Source organism: Chlorocebus sabaeus, chromosome 22 (genome assembly GCF_047675955.1).
Source record: "Chlorocebus sabaeus isolate Y175 chromosome 22, mChlSab1.0.hap1, whole genome shotgun sequence".
Lineage (NCBI taxonomy): Eukaryota > Metazoa > Chordata > Mammalia > Primates > Cercopithecidae > Chlorocebus > Chlorocebus sabaeus.
The window spans coordinates 96,376,059-96,394,451 of record NC_132925.1 but is presented as its reverse complement, the minus strand read 5'-3'; the positions used below and the strand labels follow the sequence as shown (position 1 = coordinate 96,394,451).

The following is an 18,393-nucleotide window of genomic DNA, read 5'->3' as shown; positions in this document are numbered from 1 at the left end:
TGGAATTACAGGCGCATGCTGCCATGCCTGGCTAATTTTTTGGGGGGTATCTTTAGTAGAGATGCGGTTTCACCATGTTGGCCAGGCTGGTCTTGAACTCCTGACCTCACGGTCCACCCACCTTGGCGTTCCAAAGTGCTGGGATTACAGGCATGAGCCACCGTGCCCGGCCTAATCAGCTGCTTTTAGTGATTTGCCCCGCTGACAATTCCTTCAGGTTTATATTGATTTCATCTCCTGTGGATTCATCAAATTAACAGGACTTGAAGGCACATGACCTGTCAAGAATCTTTCACTATTCTCTTTTATAATATTCCAGGTCCTGTTCAGTTGTTTCATTAATTGCACTGTTAGGAGTGAAAATTGTGAAGGCTTCTGGAAGTGCCAAGAACCAGTGCTTTTACCTGTATAAATGAAGCTACCCTAAATAAGAGATGCATGGTGGTCATTGCACAGGTATCACAGTCAAAGGTTTCTTCTCCAGAATGCCGCCATTAAGGAAGCCCATGGCTTCAGTCTCCCATTAACCCTAAACATACTTCTATTCTCAGTGTTTAATCATCTTCTAATGACTAGAGTTTTTAAAAGTTTTTGTAGCGGTTCACATCTGTCTGTATATATATTAATTCCACACACCCACAAACATATATTTTAAATATAATCCAGCTCTTTCTTAGACAGGAAGCTCCATGAGGCAAGGAATTTGATCATCTGCTTTGTGATGGCTAGTGCCATTGGGAAACATTCTTGGACACACTGTGGGTAAACAGTCAATGTGAAGCTTAACAAATGCAGATGTTGCTGAACTTCAGAGAAGTACCAACAATTGGAGTTGTATTTTAAAAACTACATTCTACTTTATAACAGTTTTATTCATAATTGCCCAAATTGGAAGCAATTGGAATGTCTTTCAGTAAAAAAATGGATAAATAAACTGTTGTATAGTTATATAATGACATATTACTCAGTGGTAAGAAGAAATGACCTATCAAACCATGAAAAGATATAGAGAAATCTTAAATGGATACTGCTGAGTAAAAGGAGCAGGTCTGAAAAGGCTACCTAATAAATTATTCCAACATTCTGGAAAAAGCAAAACTACAGAGACAGTGAAAAGATCAGAGGAACCTGTTTGGGCTATGGGGAATATGGGAGATATATGGTAATTCATTCATTCATTTAGAGGTAGAGTTTCACTTTGTCATCCAGGCTGGAGTGCAGTAACGCGATCATGGCATATTGTAGCCTCGACCTCCCAGGCTCAAGCAATTCTCTCACCTCAGCTTCCTGAGTAGCTGGGAGTACAGCCGTGTGTCACTACACATACAGCTAATTTTGTGATTTTTATAGAGAATGGTTTTTACCATGTTGCCAGGCTGATCTGAAGCTCCTGAACTCAAATGATCTGCCTGCCTCTGCTTCCCAAAGTGCTGGGATTACAGGTGTGCGCCACTGCACTTGGCCACTATATGGTAATTCTACTTTCTGCATAATTTTTCTATAAAACTAAGACTGCTTAAAAAAATAAAGTTTATAAATTTATAAATTACATTGTAAATCAAGACTGTTTAATGTTACATCATAAAACAGATACAGTCTGATTGTAGAATAATTTTCCATTAAAGTATTTTTAGAAGGATGTTATAATGATTTCTTCTCTTACATAACACTGTTGTGATGACCCAGAAAATATTTAGAAAATACTTTCCCCCAGTTGGAAACCTATTTATAGAAACATCAAACACTCAACCCCAGTTTTAACTAACAGAAAAAGTATATCCAATTAAAACAGAAACATTAGGGAAAAAATCAAGTATAAATAAAACATTTATTTTTTCCTTACTTGCCATAAAATGTCTTCTATTTAGGAAGAGACAAAATTTTAAAATTCAATGCTTAGAAAAAGGAATATTCCTTGCAAGTCTAGATTTTCTACTCTTGATCTGAAACCTCATCATGTCCCTCTGCCACAGAGGACCAGTGTTCAGGGCGTCTGGGTGAACATCAATGGTGTTAAATTCCACATGTAACCAGTTTTCCTGATGACTTTCCTACAAATGATACACTCCCACAGGTACTCCCATATTATGATGACATCCCATGCTTCTAGACACAATTTCAAATATAATATAGTGACAGAGGAGCAAGTTTTTAAAAAAGAAAGAAAAAGAAAACAAAGCAAGCTGGACACGCTACTCAAGAGGCTGAGGCAGGAGGGTCACTTGAGATCAGGAGTTCGAGGCTGCAGTAAGCCATGATAGTGCCACTGCACTCCAGCCTGGGTGACACAGTGAGACCCCATCTCTAAAAAAAAATTTTTTTTAAGAAAAATGAGTGGGGGGGAGGGATAGCATTAGGAGATATACCTAATGTAAATGACGAGTTAATGGGTGCAGCACACCAACATGGCACATGTATACATATGTAACAAACCTGCACGTCGTGCACATGTACCCTAGAACTTAAAGTACAATAAAAAATAAAGAAAGAAAAATGAAACGAAACATCATAGGAACCAATCAGATCCACACTGTGGAACAATCTACATGAAAACTGACCTTGCCTCTTCAAAAATCAATGTCATAGTTACTTTATCAATGAAGATCACAAATAAATGGATGAAAAAGGTCAACATTATTAATAATTAAAGAAATGCAAGTATGAATACCATGACACACTTATTAGAAAGCTAAAATTAAAAAACTGACAATACCATGTGCTGACAAGGATGCAAAGTAGCTGGAACTCTCATACACTGCTGGTAGGAATGCAAATGGCACAGCAATTATGGAAAACAACTGGCAGTTTACAATGTCAAATATTCCATTACTATTTGACTCAACAATCCCACTCCTATGTATTTACCCAAGTGAAATGAACACTTGTATTTATGCAAAAACCTGTGAGCAAATGTTTATGGCAGCTGTATTCAAAATCACAAAGGCTGGGAAAAAAAATCAAAATATTCCTCTTCTACAGAATGGAAAAACAAGCTGTGGTATATCCACACGATGGTACACTACTCAGCAACAAAAAAGGAACAAACTATTGATAAATGCAAGAACATGGATGAATCTCAAATGCATTATGCTAAGTGAAAAAAAAAAAAACAGACTCAAGAGCCTACGAACCACATGAGAAAGGCAAAACTTGTAGGGAGAGAGAACAGATCAGTGGTTAACGGTAGGGAGAGAGTTTGACAATGGAGGGAATTTTGGAAAGGAGGATGAAACTTCTATTTCTTAATTTTGATGATTATTACAAGAATCAATACAAAAACACACAGGTCTTTACACCAAAAAGTATGACTTTTCCTGTATGTAAATTAAAAAAAAAAAAACACTTAAAATTTGTAAAATGAAAAAAAGTCACTGATATGGTGGGTAGGGGGAAAGGCTGATAGAACTGTTCAAGTTTAAAAGACACCAAAGAGGCTAGTCTGAAGTTATCACAGTGAGTTATCTCAATTGATTGTTCACGGTCAGTTACAGATCAAACTCCTTGTTCCGCTCTTTCCCCACCCTTCTCACTACTGCACTTGACCAGCCTAAAAAAGGAAAAGAAAGAGAGAGAGACCAAAGAGGCATAACAACCAAATGCAATGAATTTCAACTGGCTCTTCCTATTTGACGTAGGAGGAAAAATTGCTATAAAAAAAAAATTGGAAGACAACTGGGGAAATGTGAATGAATATAGACCACATTTTAGATGGAATTATGAAATTCTTGTTAATTTTCATAATGTGATAATGGCAATGGGATTAAATAGGACACTATCCTTATTCTTAGATGTATGCTGAAATATTTCGGGTAAATTGCCTTGATGTCTGCACCTTACTTTCAAGAAGTTCTTTTTTTAAAGTTGTGTTTTTATCTATATGTGTTTGTATGTGCATGTATATACACAAAAATAAAACAAATATAAGCAAAATGATAAATATGAATGACAATTGCAGAATCTGGGTTAAAAGAATACAACTATTCATTGAACTTTTTTTAGCATTTCTGTATATTTGAAAATTTCAAAATAATAAGTGGAGAGAAATCATCCACAAAACTAATCTTGGCAACCCAGTGTGTTGTTGAGGGAAGAGAGAGACCCTCTCATATTGTTTTATATTGTTTTATACTCAGAAAAGGAAAGAGAAGCGAGACTAAAGGGAGGTAGCCTGGCGCCTAGGCACCAGACCCAAAACCAGGCCTGGGCCTGCCTGACCTAAGCCTGGGAGTTAAAATTTGACCCCGACCTAGCAACCGATGTTATGTATAGATTCCAGACATTGTATGGAAGGACACTGTGAAACCTCCTGTTCTGTTCTGTTTCACTCTGACCACCAGCGCTTGCAGCCCCTCTCACATACCCCCGGCTTGCTCAATCGATCACGACCCTCTCACATGGACCCCCTTAGAGTTGTGAGCCCTTAAAAGGGACAGAAGTTGGGCACCTGACAAGCTCAGATTTTAAGATGCTAGCCTGCCGATGCTCCCAGCTGATTAAAGCCACTCCCTTCACTATCTCGGTGTCTGAGGGGTTTTGTCCGCGGCTCGTCCTGCTACATTGTGAAATCCTCTCTGGAAGATTTTTCGTCCAAAATGTCTTTTTTAAATAGCTGTTTTCCCAGTAGACAGAATCAAAATTCATGTACAGCATTTGATCATTTCTCTCTGATCTCTTTTAAACGTGATCAGTGCCCAATATCGGACCTCTGATGATGAGACACTGTCCGCTTTGCTGGCCTGATTCCATGCCCAGCGCTGTCTATACTCTCCTCCTCGATGTCATAAGCCACGTCCTTCCTCACTGCTAGGCTCCTGCCACGTCGCTCTACTTGCTCCTCTTTCCTGCCATGATAAAGCTGGTCTGGAACGCTCTGAGCCCCACAGGCACAGTCCGAGACGGCATGACCACCCCTGTGATCTCAGTGCCACACACGTCTCTCCCACACTTTTCATGCCACTGTCGTTATTTGTTGACTTTTCTCAGGTGCCAATTTACCAGAATGGGAGGAAAGAAATCCCATTCACTCTTCTATCACTTTATGCCCAATACAGTTCCTAGACATGCTGAAGAAAATAGTTGTTTTAACTGAAGGTTTCTCAACCTCAGCGTTTCTCAACCTCAGCACTGCTGACATTTTGGACTGGAAACTTCTTTGTTGTGGGAGCTGCCCTGGACGTTGTAGGATGTTCAGCAGTGCTTAAATATTGAATAAATGAATGAATGATCCTGAGGTATTCTTACACAAATGGCAATTATTGGGTGGGGTTGTGGGAAAGGCTATACAAAGAAAATTACAACCTCTGAAGATGGAGAGTTCTGGAGCCAGTGACAGAGGCCTGGTGATGACAGTGAGAGTGCAGCCCAAGTGACAACACAGCTGGGCTGAGGAGGGTTCAAAGTAAACACACACATTCATTCCTCCCAGCCAGCACGTGTATACAGTTTTGGAATGGTCCAAAGAGCATTTTTATATTGTGTGCAACTGAGAGAAAGTGGTATAACAGAGGTCTTTTTGGTTTGGGTATAAAGCAATTTCAAGCAAAGGCAAAATGATGATTATTGATTTCAACCTAGGATATAAAGGGCCATATAAGACTGATTACATGTGGTCATACCACTTGCTGAAAGTTTCAGTGCTTCCCTCCAGCCCCCGAATTTCTTCCTTTTTCACATTAGAAGACTGTCAACTCACAAGAGAAAACTGATGGGCTCAGAGGACTTTATCAGGCTTGATTATCAAAACGAATATGTTGTTTTTCCAAGTCGATAAAACACTGGAGAGCTCAAAGCAGGAGGAGCAACATCTCCCCAGAAAATGAGCGTTTTTCTTGCTGGCAGCTAAGCTTCTTGGTGGACAATAAACTAAAACAATCTCTCCTTGATTGCATTTTTGACTTGTAAATGTTTTTAATTGGCTTAACCAATGCTCTCATTAAGAGACATATTCACTAACTTTGGTTCTTCATAATAAATTTATATTTTAAAATAGCTCTTTGATGTTTAATTCAGAGAAATTAAAACAAACACTGGTTAAAAAGAATGAATGTATAAATAAGTCAAATATCAACTATAACAAATCATCATTTAAAAATATGATCTTTTAGTGGTATTTTAGAATAAATACATGTATTTGATTTTTATGTTTAAAGAAATCTGCATTTATGGTCATTACAGATTCAAGTTGCCACATAAAGAAATGCTGTTATCATGCAACAAAACAGATGGTCCCCAAAATCCTTGTAAGAAATCTATCTATCTAATCTAGTCAAGGGGAGAGTTTGAGGCTCAGTTTTCTCTCCGATTTTATTATCACTAATTATTTTGTAGAAATATTTTGTCCTTTGGTTTTTAACTAGACATGATTATTTAAATACATAATCACTATAGAAGGAGAAAAGAAAGAAACACAGAAAAGCCAAAAGAAATAAATTACCCAAATCTTAATAGCCAGAGAAAACTACTGGTGTTAACATGGGATTATATCCGCCCAGGCCATTTATACAAAAGCAAACATCTACACATATGCCTTTATAAGCTTTTCACTTAGCACTACGTCATGGCTGTCTTTCCAAGGATAAAGACTTACATACAGTTTTGTTTATAGTGGCAAGATATATCATTATAAGGATGGGTCAACATTTAATCAATTGTCTAATGTTGGACACACAGCTCCTTCTCAGTCTTGAACCTTACACACAACATTAGTATGAAGAACTTGTGAATTTTTTTCTTAGAGTTTCTTTCTTTGGTGTCATTCTTATAGTCAAGGTCTCCCCACCCAAAGATCAGATAAATATTCACCTATAATTCTTTCCAGCCCTTTTATGGTTTTGTTATATTCATATATTTAACTTGACTGAATTTCATTTCAGTGTATACCTTAAAAGAGGCGAGACTTTATCCACTCTCCCCAAATGGCTTGCCATTTGTACCAGCAACATTTAATAACTAATTAATCATTTTTCCACTGACAAAAAATGCCTACCACAAATTTGCGGTGGGGGGAGGGGAGCGGTGGTTCTTTGTTTTTGTTTTGTTTTTGAGATGGAGCCTTGCTGTGTCGCCTAGGCTGGAGTGCAATGGCGCAATCTTGGCTCACTGAAACCAATCTCTGCCTTCCAGGTTCAGGGCTGTCTCCTGCATCAGCCTCCAGAGTAGCTGGGATTACACGCGTGTGCCACCACACCTGGCTAATTTTTATTTTTTAGTAGAGATGGGGTTTCACCATGTTGGCCAGGCTGGTCTCAAACTCCTGACCTCGAATGATCCGCCCACTTCACCCTCCCAAAGTGCTGGGATTACAGGTGTGAGCCACACACCTGGCCTACAAATTTGTATGTATCTATACTTTTGACAGTTCGTGGACTTTATGATCTGTTCTATTTATCTGTCCATTTATTCTGGTGCCAATATCAGAATTTTTCAGTTACTGTAGCTTTATTTTCTTCAAAAATGTCCATGGCCATTATCTCATATTTATTCTATGTGATTTACTTCAGAATCATATATTCTGATACCCTGTTTGCTCATTATTGTCATTTTATAATGTTAACTAGTTTACTCTGGGTTTTACAATATTTTTTTCTGTTAGCTTATCTACTTTTCCCCTAAAATTATCATGTATTTAATCATGTCTAAATAAAAACCAAAGGGGAACAAAATAAAATTCCAAAAAATAATTGTTGGTAGACCTGAAGGTTGCCCCCAAATTTTCGGTTTATTTTGGTGATGTCTGTGTACCCAGTCTCTGAATGTTACTGAATCCTAAGGTAGAAAGAGTCTCTACCTCTTCTAGGCCTGCTTTTGGTCTCCAATTAGCAGGGTCTATAGAGGTCTACTAGCATTTGTTAAATTCATTCCTTATGTCATCCCACCAACTGTCTCAGAAAGGGAAGCCATTGGCTGGTTCTTGGTGTCTTCCTGAAGTTGGTCTGTCCTTCACATGTTATATCAGATAAAAACTTCTCAACACCTATAGAATGCAATGGACACCACTTCCCTGCCAGCTCCCTGTTTTCTCCTTACTTTTCTTTTTCTCAGTTTATGGAGTTTTCTCCTTACTTTCCATTTTCTTTGCAATTTTTACTGGTTTCTTCCCTTCCTTCACCATCTTCCCAGGAAATCTTGAGTTAGAGCACTTTGTGGAACTTTGTATGAGCAAGTTATACCACTAATAAACATTAAAATAATGAGACAGCCTAAGATGAACTGCTCAAAGAAAAAGAAGACTAGCTCTGAATTCATGCATGACCACACTATGTATTTTGAAAGAAGAAAGAAAATATAGCAAAACTTGCCAATCAATAAGCAATTTGCTGATCAATAAGTAATTTCCCTGTACTACTCAATGCAGGCAGATCTCCACAGTGAGCAGATACAAGAGTTTTTGTTTGTTTATTTTCTTTTGACATGGGTAAAATTTCTTTCATTTGAGAAAGTAATGTATATATGCATAGTTTTAAAGAATAAAGACAAAGAATACACAGAAATCATCTCCCATCCATTCCTGCTCTGCATCCCTCTACCATCCCACAGTGTTCTCCCTAGAGACAAGCCCTGTTATTTATCTACTGGTTTACAAATAGAAAAATCCTTCATTATCCCTCAAATTAAAACTGATCAGCATATTGAGATGATATGATATTGAGAAGATACAGTATGTAATTGCTAAGAAAACCTAGAATAATATCAAAGGTATTGTACTGGATAAAACTTAGGCAGATGCACAAAAAAGATGTACTACCTCTCCCTTTTTATTAATAAATATGAAAATAATTTATAAATCATTTACTCAAATATTTACTGAGCATCTACCATATGCTAGGGACTGTCCTAAGTGGTATGGACAGAAAATGAGGCAAGACATACTCCATCTACTACCCTCCATTTCATTTTATTAAGATAATTGCTAATAACAGCTGACAGATATATTTTAAGTGCTAAATCAAAATGTCATCACATAAAAGTCATTTGTGAATCAAATGGAACAATCTCAACACAGATCTAAAACTCTTAATGCTTCCTTGGATCCTGGACCATAATACCATAATACTGTACTTGCGGTAAGCTCAGAGCAGGAAGGAATGGCCTGATGACAAATCACCCCCATCTTAATGTCCTAACATCCCCTATACTGTCAGTCGACCTTGGGTGTGTTCACACAAAACAGCACACAGGAAGACGCGAAGGTGACATGGCCTTCCTGTGTGGGAAAGGCATAATCTTAACATAGAAGGTGCCTGTTGCTGTTTATGGGCAGAAAAAAGAGCCAGTATCACTTACAATTGGACAGACCTCTTTGGTAGGAGCCAGCCAACCTGCATACCAGAGGAACACATGGGGGAGCGAGGGTGGAATGTTGAGAAGTGATTTTCCAACGGCCCATCGCTAAGGAAATAGTCCCTGTTTTTTCAGCTCACACTTTACTGCAATGCTAACTTTGTGCCAGGCCCTATTCTAAGTGCTTTTCATATATTTACTCATTTAATGCCCACAGCAGCCCTATGAGGCAGAAACTATATTTATTCCCATCTGACAGATAAGGAAACCGAGGATCAGAGAGGTTATGTACTCTGGCCAAGGTCACAGTTAGTGAGCTGTCTATACGAGCCACATGGAGTGAGGTTCTGGAGATGGAAGTTGGGGTTAGTCAGAACTGATGCCTTAAAATGTCCTTGTCAAAGTTGCCTCTTCTATGCAAAATGATAATTCTGAAATCAGCAACCTAAAAAACAGCAGCCATCTATTATGACCTCACCACTGTGCTACGTGTTTTATAAAAGAAAAGCCCAATCCTAACAAATCCTCTAAAGTAGGCACTTTAACCACCCATTTTATAGAGTAGGAAATTAAGGTCTGGAAAGTAACTTCCCCTAGCTAGGGAGATCTGAAGTCAGGATCTTAGCTGTCTGACTCCAGGACCCATGCTTTTTTCATTTCACTACAGTAACTATGTGCGAGTGAGAAATTCCAACATCATCACAATCAGAAAAGTAGTGGCTCTGTCTGCTCTGAGGGTTTATGCTTGTGCTAACACAGGCTGTCCTCCTAGTAGGGAGAAGTCTTTGGCACAAGTAATTAATTTATATGAATGCTTAGCTCTCACTCCTATGTAGTATTCATATTTGACACAGTATAATTTTTCTCATTTTCAAACACAGATTATTCACACCATACATATGTAGCAGATAATTCAATAATAAATTGACTGTGATCAAACACTTGGCAAAAGCTTGAGAAGTCAAACAGTTTTTAAAAGTCTAAAACTAGACTTTCCTTAGACTTCCAAACTGTCTCCATTTTAAGGTTAGAGCATCTAAAAGCAAACCAAAGTACCTGTCTGATAACATTATAGCCCCCCTACAGAAATGCCTCCACAAGTTAGGGCACTTGAGAAACTATAGTGAACCATCTGAATGGTTTTCTAAAACTATCTTCAGGACATACAGTATTGTGTAAATCCAGGTTCCCTGATCCTTTTGTTTAATAACAGAAAAGAGGCACTACTTTTTTCTTTTCACTTGTGCTAACATGAAAACATAAGAGCAAGCAGTAAGGCCTAATTGTATAAAAACTGTATCATGTCTTACGCGGTAAGAACACACTGTCCCTCTTACCCCAGATGTTCTCTAAAAGTTTCTGTACCTAATTATCCTATTTACATTTTAAACGTTGTTCTTACTTTCTTTTTCAAGTAGGTGAAGTTAGAAATAAAAAAATAAATATTAAACTTTGATATATTTATTAAGTTTAATATTAATAATAAACTTTGATATATGGTTAATCTAAAGTTCAATAATCTATGAAAAATTATCAAATTCACAGGACTCAACAATAAAAAAGAACTAGAGAAGTAAAGACCTCTAATGAAATGCGATTGGTACATCTGCCCTGAAGAGAGCTTTTTGAAAGGAAGGAAAGGAGGGAGGGAAAAAGGAAAGTTGAAGGCTGCAGACATTTCTAAGCATTAAAGTGGGTAGACTAAGTAGGAGAAAAGTTAATTACCAAATGATTAAAGTCAAAGTGTAATACTGGGACCTGAGAGACTTCTGGATTAAACAGACGAACTTACGTCTGCTCTCCCCTCCTTCTGAATCACCATAAAATGACAGCCCACAGTGCCTGGACCTTGGAGAACCCCAGGAGAGAGAGTCTAGGCCCTCAGAAGGGCTGCAGAAGGAGAGAAGACACTCCTTGTCCCCTCTCTGTCCTTCAGAGCCCCATCCCCTCTCTCACCCAGTGGAAGACAAAAGACTTCCTATCACGAGAGACTGGACTACAGACAGCATCAGGGGCAGTAACACAATAATGAAAACACCTTTCCACTAAAAGAAGAATTAGGGAGGAAACAGAGACAAGGCAGAGATCAGAAGAAAAGTACAGAGGGATAACACTGTATTCATGAAATAAAGTACAGAATGCTATTTTCTAAAAGGAGGTGGGAACATTCAGAGAATAAAAAAGAGCTCTTGGATACTAAACTTATGACTGCTGACATTCAATAGAAGAATTGGGAAATACAGTTGAGAAAAATCTCAAAATAGACGAACTCAAACAAACAAGGAGACACAAAATAGGCGGAAAACATATAACAAATGGTAAGTCCAGAAAATGCAACAGAGGGCCAGAAATAAAGATAGAACATGGAGAAAAGATAATTCTCAAAGAAATAATTCAAGGATTTCACAGAACTAAAGAACAGGTGTTTGCAAGTGTGAAGTCCCACTGGTCGAGGAGACCACAAAGGCATATCATTGTGAAATGTCAAGACACCAGGGATAAAGAGAAGACTGTGGAAGCTTCCAGAGAGAATGAACAGACCCCGTGTAAAGGATCAGGGGTCAGGCTGGCATTAGGCTCTCAACAGCAATGTTAGAGGCAATGGCTAATATCCTCCAAATTTGGAGGGCAGATGGGCATAACGATGTCTGCAGATATGCAAGATTCCAAACTCTCTCTCATGAACCTGCCAAGATAAAGGAGGAGGTTACAAGAAAGGGGGACGGGGCAGAAACAAGAAGCCAAGTGAATTCCCAAGAAGTTGGGAAGTGAGGACAAAAACCCTGCAGCCAGTCTGGAGGTGAATTACCCAAATGGGAAGGGAACAACATAGTTCCAGGAATACCCTCTCCAAGGAAAGCAACACAACACACTGAGAGGCTGTCTGGTGTGTTTAAGCACACTATGTTTAGGAAAGAATCAACGATAGGTACACAGAAACCAAAGAAAAATCAAGGCCGTTTTCAACTCAATTATGCTTAAGGAAACATAATCATGGCACACTACGTAGTTATCTACAAATACAATTTGCACAATAATACAATCACTAAATATTGATTTAACCAAAAGTTGTGATGTGAAACTACACTGGCAGGATGGAACACAAAGACATTCATATTTTATAGTAGAGAGCCAATAAAACTGAAAAACATAGTATTTAGAAATACAGAGGTAAACAGCAGAAAGGGCTAAAAATTTGAGTCATATACTCTAGGAAATTGGGACAGGGCAGAGACCCATTCTTCTGCTATTACTCTTAAAGGAATATTTGACCTTTAAAATTATTTATATGTATCACTTTCATAAAAACAAAATATGATTAGATAAAAAAGCTGAATTTTCTTAGTCAACCGTAAGTGAAAAAAATGAGTAAAATGTAGTTTTTAAATTACGGCAGGTACTAAGGCTGATACTCAATTTGTGCCTATAAACCAAAAATAAAATTCTAAGCTCCCCATCTGACTGAGGGTCCTTCACTCAGCCAAGGGCATTCCAAAGCTAACCTGAAAACTAGTTCAGGCCATGATGGGACATGGGTGGTTGAACATGCCTCATTATACCCTCCTTCCTTTGGAATTCAGGCACAGATGACCAGCATTAACATCAAAACAGAGACCTTAAGACTGACAGAAATGATAGGAAACATTTACAATCTATTATTTCTGAAGCCCACTATCTGGAGGCTTCTTCTGCATGATAAAACCTTGGTCTCAACAATCACTTATCTTAACCCAGACATTCCCTTCTATTGATTTTCATGTTTTTAGATAATAACTCTTTCAACTAATTGCCAATCAGAAAATCTTTTAATCTACCAATAACCTGGAAGCCAGAGGCTTTCCAAATCACACTAAAATGACAGTCCACAGTGCCTGAACCTTGGTGAACCTTTTGGACCAAACCAGTGTACATGTTGTATATGTATTGATTGATTGATTGATGTCTTTTTTTTTTTTTTTTTTTTTTTTTTTTGAGACGGAGTCTTGCTCTTGTCGCCCAGGCTGGAGTGCAGTGGCATGATCTTGGCTCACTGCAACCTTTGCCTACTGGGTTTAAGCAATTCTCCTGCCTCAGCCTCCCGAGTAGCTGGGACTACAGGTGTGTGCCACCACCCCTGGCTAATGGTTTGTATTTTTAGTAGAGACAGGGTTTCGCTGTGTTAGCCAGGATGGTCTTGATCTCCTGACCTCATGATCTGCCCACCTCGGCCCCCCAAAGTGCTGGGATTACGGGTGTGAGCCACCGCGCCCAGCCAATTGATGTCTTAGGTCTCCCTATAATGTATAAAACCAAGCTGTAGCCCAACCACCTTGGCAAATGTTCTCAGGATCTCCTGAGGCTGTGTCACGAACCATTGGTCACTCATATTTGGATCAGAATAAGTCTCTTCAAATATTTCATAGAGGTTGACTCTTTTCATTGGCATGCCTTTAGAGAACCATGGGATCTCATGATTGGAAGCCCCTGAACAATCATCTGATATGCCACCTGCTCCCCAGTGTGAGACCAGCTATGTGAACTGTGAACAACTCTGCCCCTAGGAACTGCTCCCAACACAGTTATGGCCCCCAAAACACCATACCCAGGTAAATACACTAACTTTTCCATAGTCAAAGATGGCCAGGCATGACCCTGAAGCCTCTTCTCTGCTGGGTTCCTACTTCCACTTCTCTCTAGCTTCTGAGGGGCTCTCTCTGAGTCCCAGACTGTGTGACCAAAAAGACCTTAGGCAATAGCTCCTAATCTCACATCCCTCCAATCTGGGAGAGCAGCCAGACCAAGACAGACTACTCTTTGTGGCAATTTCAAACCTTGCAAGGATGGGCTGCAGGGTGGAGCCTAGGCTGGGTGCTCATGTGCTCACCACTGGGCAGGGAACAGGGCAGGGATGGGGACACAGTCCGCACCAGGAGCAAAGCTGTACCCTCGCAGTCAGCTGAGGGAGGAGGGTCATTCTCCAGGAGAAACTGGTAATGGGTAGGCAATCCATGAAACAGGCCATGGATGGTAAAGAAAGAGAATGTTTATTAAATTTGTCTCCTGAAAGATTCAATTTTTGGTCATGTTTGAGAATTAATTATGTCTTCTCTAACTAATGATTTTATGCTATAAGCTTCCTGTGCTCTGGGACATGGATGATCAGCATCAAATGCCACAAAGCAGGAATTCAACAAGATGATCATTTGTTTTTAAGAAAATGTCTCTTTGTTTATTTCCTGTGGAAATAATGACTTCCTGGATAACTGTGGCAAGAGTAAAAAAAATCTGCTTCCAGACCTTAAACCTTTTACTCATAAGTTTAGTAATGGGACATTTTTATAGAGTTTTGGTGACTTTACGATTTTTGTCTTCAGGTGGTGTGTTTTTTGTTATTTCCATTTGCATTGTAAAATGGTATCTCATCAGAGGAGCCAAGCTGCTAAAAATAGATTCAAAAGTAACAGTTCATGTTGACGCCTCTGGGGTAACACAAACACTCGGTCTGGTTCCTAATCAGGCAATAGACACAAAAAAACTAAAATCAATTGCCTCAGCACCTCACATGGCTCAAAGATACATAAGCCAATACTATCCACGTGATTGCTAAGTGTTAACAGAAAAACAAAACTCTGTAAAATATCTCAAGATGTTTATACTGAGCCAATATGAGTGACCATGGCCCAGTGTTCAGTTTCAAGGTGTCCTGAAACATTGTGCCTGAGGTGGCTGGGTTACAGTTTGGTTTCATACATTTTAGGGAGGCAGAAGTTACAGGCAAAAATGTAAATCAATACATGGAAGGTATACATTGGTTCAGCCTAAAGAGGTAGGATACCTTGAAGCAGGGGCTTACAGGTCACAGGTGGATTCCAATATTTTCTGATTAGCAATTGGTTGAAACAATTAAGCTTTGTTTAAAGACAAAAGAAATGCCTGAGTTAAGTTAAGGGGTGCTGTGGACACCAAGGTTCTTTGCTATTATTATTTGATACAGGGTCTCATTCTATTGCCCAGGCTGGAGTGCAGTGGTGCAATCACAATTCGCTGCAGCTTCAACCTCCCAGACTCAATGATCCTCCCACCTCAGCCTCTCGAGTAGCTAGGGCTGCAGGCACACACCACCGTGATTGGGTTTTTTGTTTGTTTGTAGAGATGGGGTTTCACCATGTTGCCCAGACTGGTATCAATCTCCTGGGCTCAAATGATCTGCCCACCTTAGTTTTCCAAAGTGTGGGATTACAGGTGTGAGCTACAGGCCCAGCCAAACCAAGGTTCTTGTTATACAGATGAAGCCTCCAGGTAGCAGCTTTCAGAGAACATAGAAGGTAAATGTCTCTTTTCAGATCTTAAAGGTAACAAATTCATTTAATCTCTCCTAGATCCCAGAAAGACCTAGAAGGGGAAGGCCGCATTAATGGAGATATCTCTACAGATGCAAATTCCCCCCACAGGGAACAGTTTTGCAGGGCCATTTCAAAATATATCAAAGAAATATATTTTTGGGGTAAAATATTTTTATTTCCTTCAGAGTCGGCTGTCATGTGATGCTATACCAGAATCAGGTTGGAATTTGCTATCTTATGTGCCACTCTTTGTGGCAACAAAGTGTCTGTTTTATCAGCCTAATAATCTCTATTTCAATGTTAATGCTAGTCAGTTGTGCCCAACTCCGAAAGGGAAAGGGTATAACGAGGTATGTCTAACCTCCCTTCCCATCATGGCCAAAAACACAGCTTTTCAGTTTTCTCTGAGGCCTTCTTGGCCAAGACAGGGTCCATTCAGTTGGCTGGGGGACTTAAGATTTTATTTTTGGTTTATATCATGGAGGTGGGGGCCGTGTTCTCCGTCAATAGGCACGACCAATTGTCTAAGTATTTACAGTTTATGTCTTTTTCTTTCTTTCTTTTTTTTCACCGGGGCGTTCCTGAGTTTATTTGGGGCACACCCAGGCGAAGGCCCTGGACCTAGAAGGTGTTGGGCCTCCTGGTGGTGAAGCGTGGCTAGTGCTGACAGCGCAGGACCGGGTGGGGTAGCAGGAACTTGATCTTGGAATTGTGGCTTGACGGCCGGCCGGCGACACTTACTGGCTACGATCTCCTCCACCTTCATGATCTGGATGGAGTGGGTCCAGGCGCCGTACCGGGTGCCCATATCTCACTAGTACTGGATGACAGCGCCCGTATTCCCGGTGTCAGGCCTCTGAGCCCGAGCTAAGCCATCAAATCCCCTGTGACCTGCACGTATACATCCAGATGGCCTGAAGCAACTGAAGATCCACAGACGTGAAAATAGCTTAACTGATGACAGTCCACTGTTGAGATTTGTTTCTGCCCCACCCTAACAGATCGATGTACTTTGTAATTTCTTCCACCCTTAAGAAGGTTCTTTATAATCTCCCCCACCCTTAAGAAGTTTCTTTGTAATTCTCCCCACCCTTGAGAATGTACTTGGTGAGCTTCACCCCCTGCCCCCAAAACATTGCTCTTAACTTCACCGCCTATCCCAAAACCTGTAAGAACCAATGATAATCCCACCACCCTTTGCTGACTCCTTTTTCGGACTCAGCCAGCCTGCACCCAGGTGAAATAAACAGCCATGTTGCTCACACAAAACCTGTTTGGTGATCTCTTCACACGGACACGTGAAACACCCGGTACATGTTGTGGGTGCCGCTCCGGGAGTCATAGCGCAGCCAGATGCCAAAGTTCTTTACCCGCAAGGGGGACTTCTCAAACACCTGCCCACAGTAGACAATCTCCCCTGAAGACTTCTTCATCTTCTTTAACTGAGATAGGAAGTACCAGAAGCGGGTCTTGGCGATGACATCATTAGGTGCAAAGATTCGCATGCGGTAGAGGGGCGGTGTGTGGCATTTGGGGGTGGGCGGGCAGCGACCCACCACCTTGCACTCTCATAGTGTGCCCAAGGCCTTCATGGCATCCTCTCCGCGCTCGCTGCCACCCGCAAAAGGTACAGTTTATGTCTTTACGGTTAATTGCACTTGAAGAAAATAAAAATATTTTTCCCCAAAGTATATTTCTTCGACACATTTTGAAATAGCTGCCACAGGGCCAGCAGACAGAAGTGGCCTTGTAAAGCTGTCTCTTGTCGGGGAAATTTGCATCTGTAGAGAATCTCCATTAATGCAGCCAGGCCTTCCCTTTCTAGGCCTTTCACAGATCTGGGAGAGATTGAGTCTGACACCTTTACAAGTCTGAAAAGACATGTTTACTATCTATTCTCTCTAGGGGTTCTAGCTATAAGGCTTCATCCACACAACAAGGCCACTTTTGCTAGCCAACCCTCCTTTTTTCTCTCCCCTATAACCTGTCTTGCCATTAAAACCTGTTTTGGGCCACACTCTGAGCCTGCATTCTTTTTATAACCTCAAGGTGGTATATAAGCTTCTGTACCTTATTGAGGGGTTGGATCTTCATTCTGAAAGCTCTCATGTATACATGTTAAATAAATCTGCCTTTTCTCCTATTAATCTGCTTTTTGTAAGTTGATTTTCAGTGAACCTTTACAGGGCCAAGGGGAAAACTCTCCTTTGGCCCTTAGGGTGAACAGTGAAGGAAGACACAAGGGGCACAAGAGGATGCAGCAAGTTTTCACAATGAGACTAGGAGATTACACAGTTTGACAGAATGAACTCATCATTATTTTTCATTTCAGGTGCTCAGAACATGTAGTTCAATTAACTGGTATTGAAATTGCACGCCAGAAGAAAACATGTATTTCTCTTTTCTTTTCTTTGAGCTAGAAGACTAGTTTGCTACAAAACAGTCTCTTTCCCTGGTGAAAAAAACAAGGGGTGAAATTTAAAACCTGTTTTTAATCTCATGACCATTAGAGGCCCTGATTTAAAAAAAAAAGAAAAAGAAAAAGCAACTATCTTACAAAAATCAACAACTACCTAAACACTTACAAACAAAAATCTCCTTTCACTGAAGAAGTATTCTGTTATAAGGAATCACTGGAAAAGAATAAGCCTGTAACAGTACCCTTTGCACCAAAGAATGCCTTAAGGGTCCAGAAGTCCTTGAATATTATTTCTTCTGATCCTCACAGCAATTCCATTAGGCTATTCTCAAGATGATACATGGATGACGGAAAAACAGCCTAAAGTCAGAG

General features: G+C 39.9%; 1 protein-coding gene and 1 pseudogene across 2 annotated transcripts in view; both read right to left on the bottom strand.

Moving 5' to 3' along the window:
- The window catches only part of ANO10 (anoctamin 10), a 243,948-nt gene that overhangs the window by 109,046 nt on the left and 116,509 nt on the right, over positions 1 to 18,393 (bottom strand). The gene's annotated exons all lie outside the window — the stretch shown is intronic.
- LOC140709792 (large ribosomal subunit protein eL20-like) lies at positions 15,906 to 17,194 on the bottom strand (annotated as a pseudogene).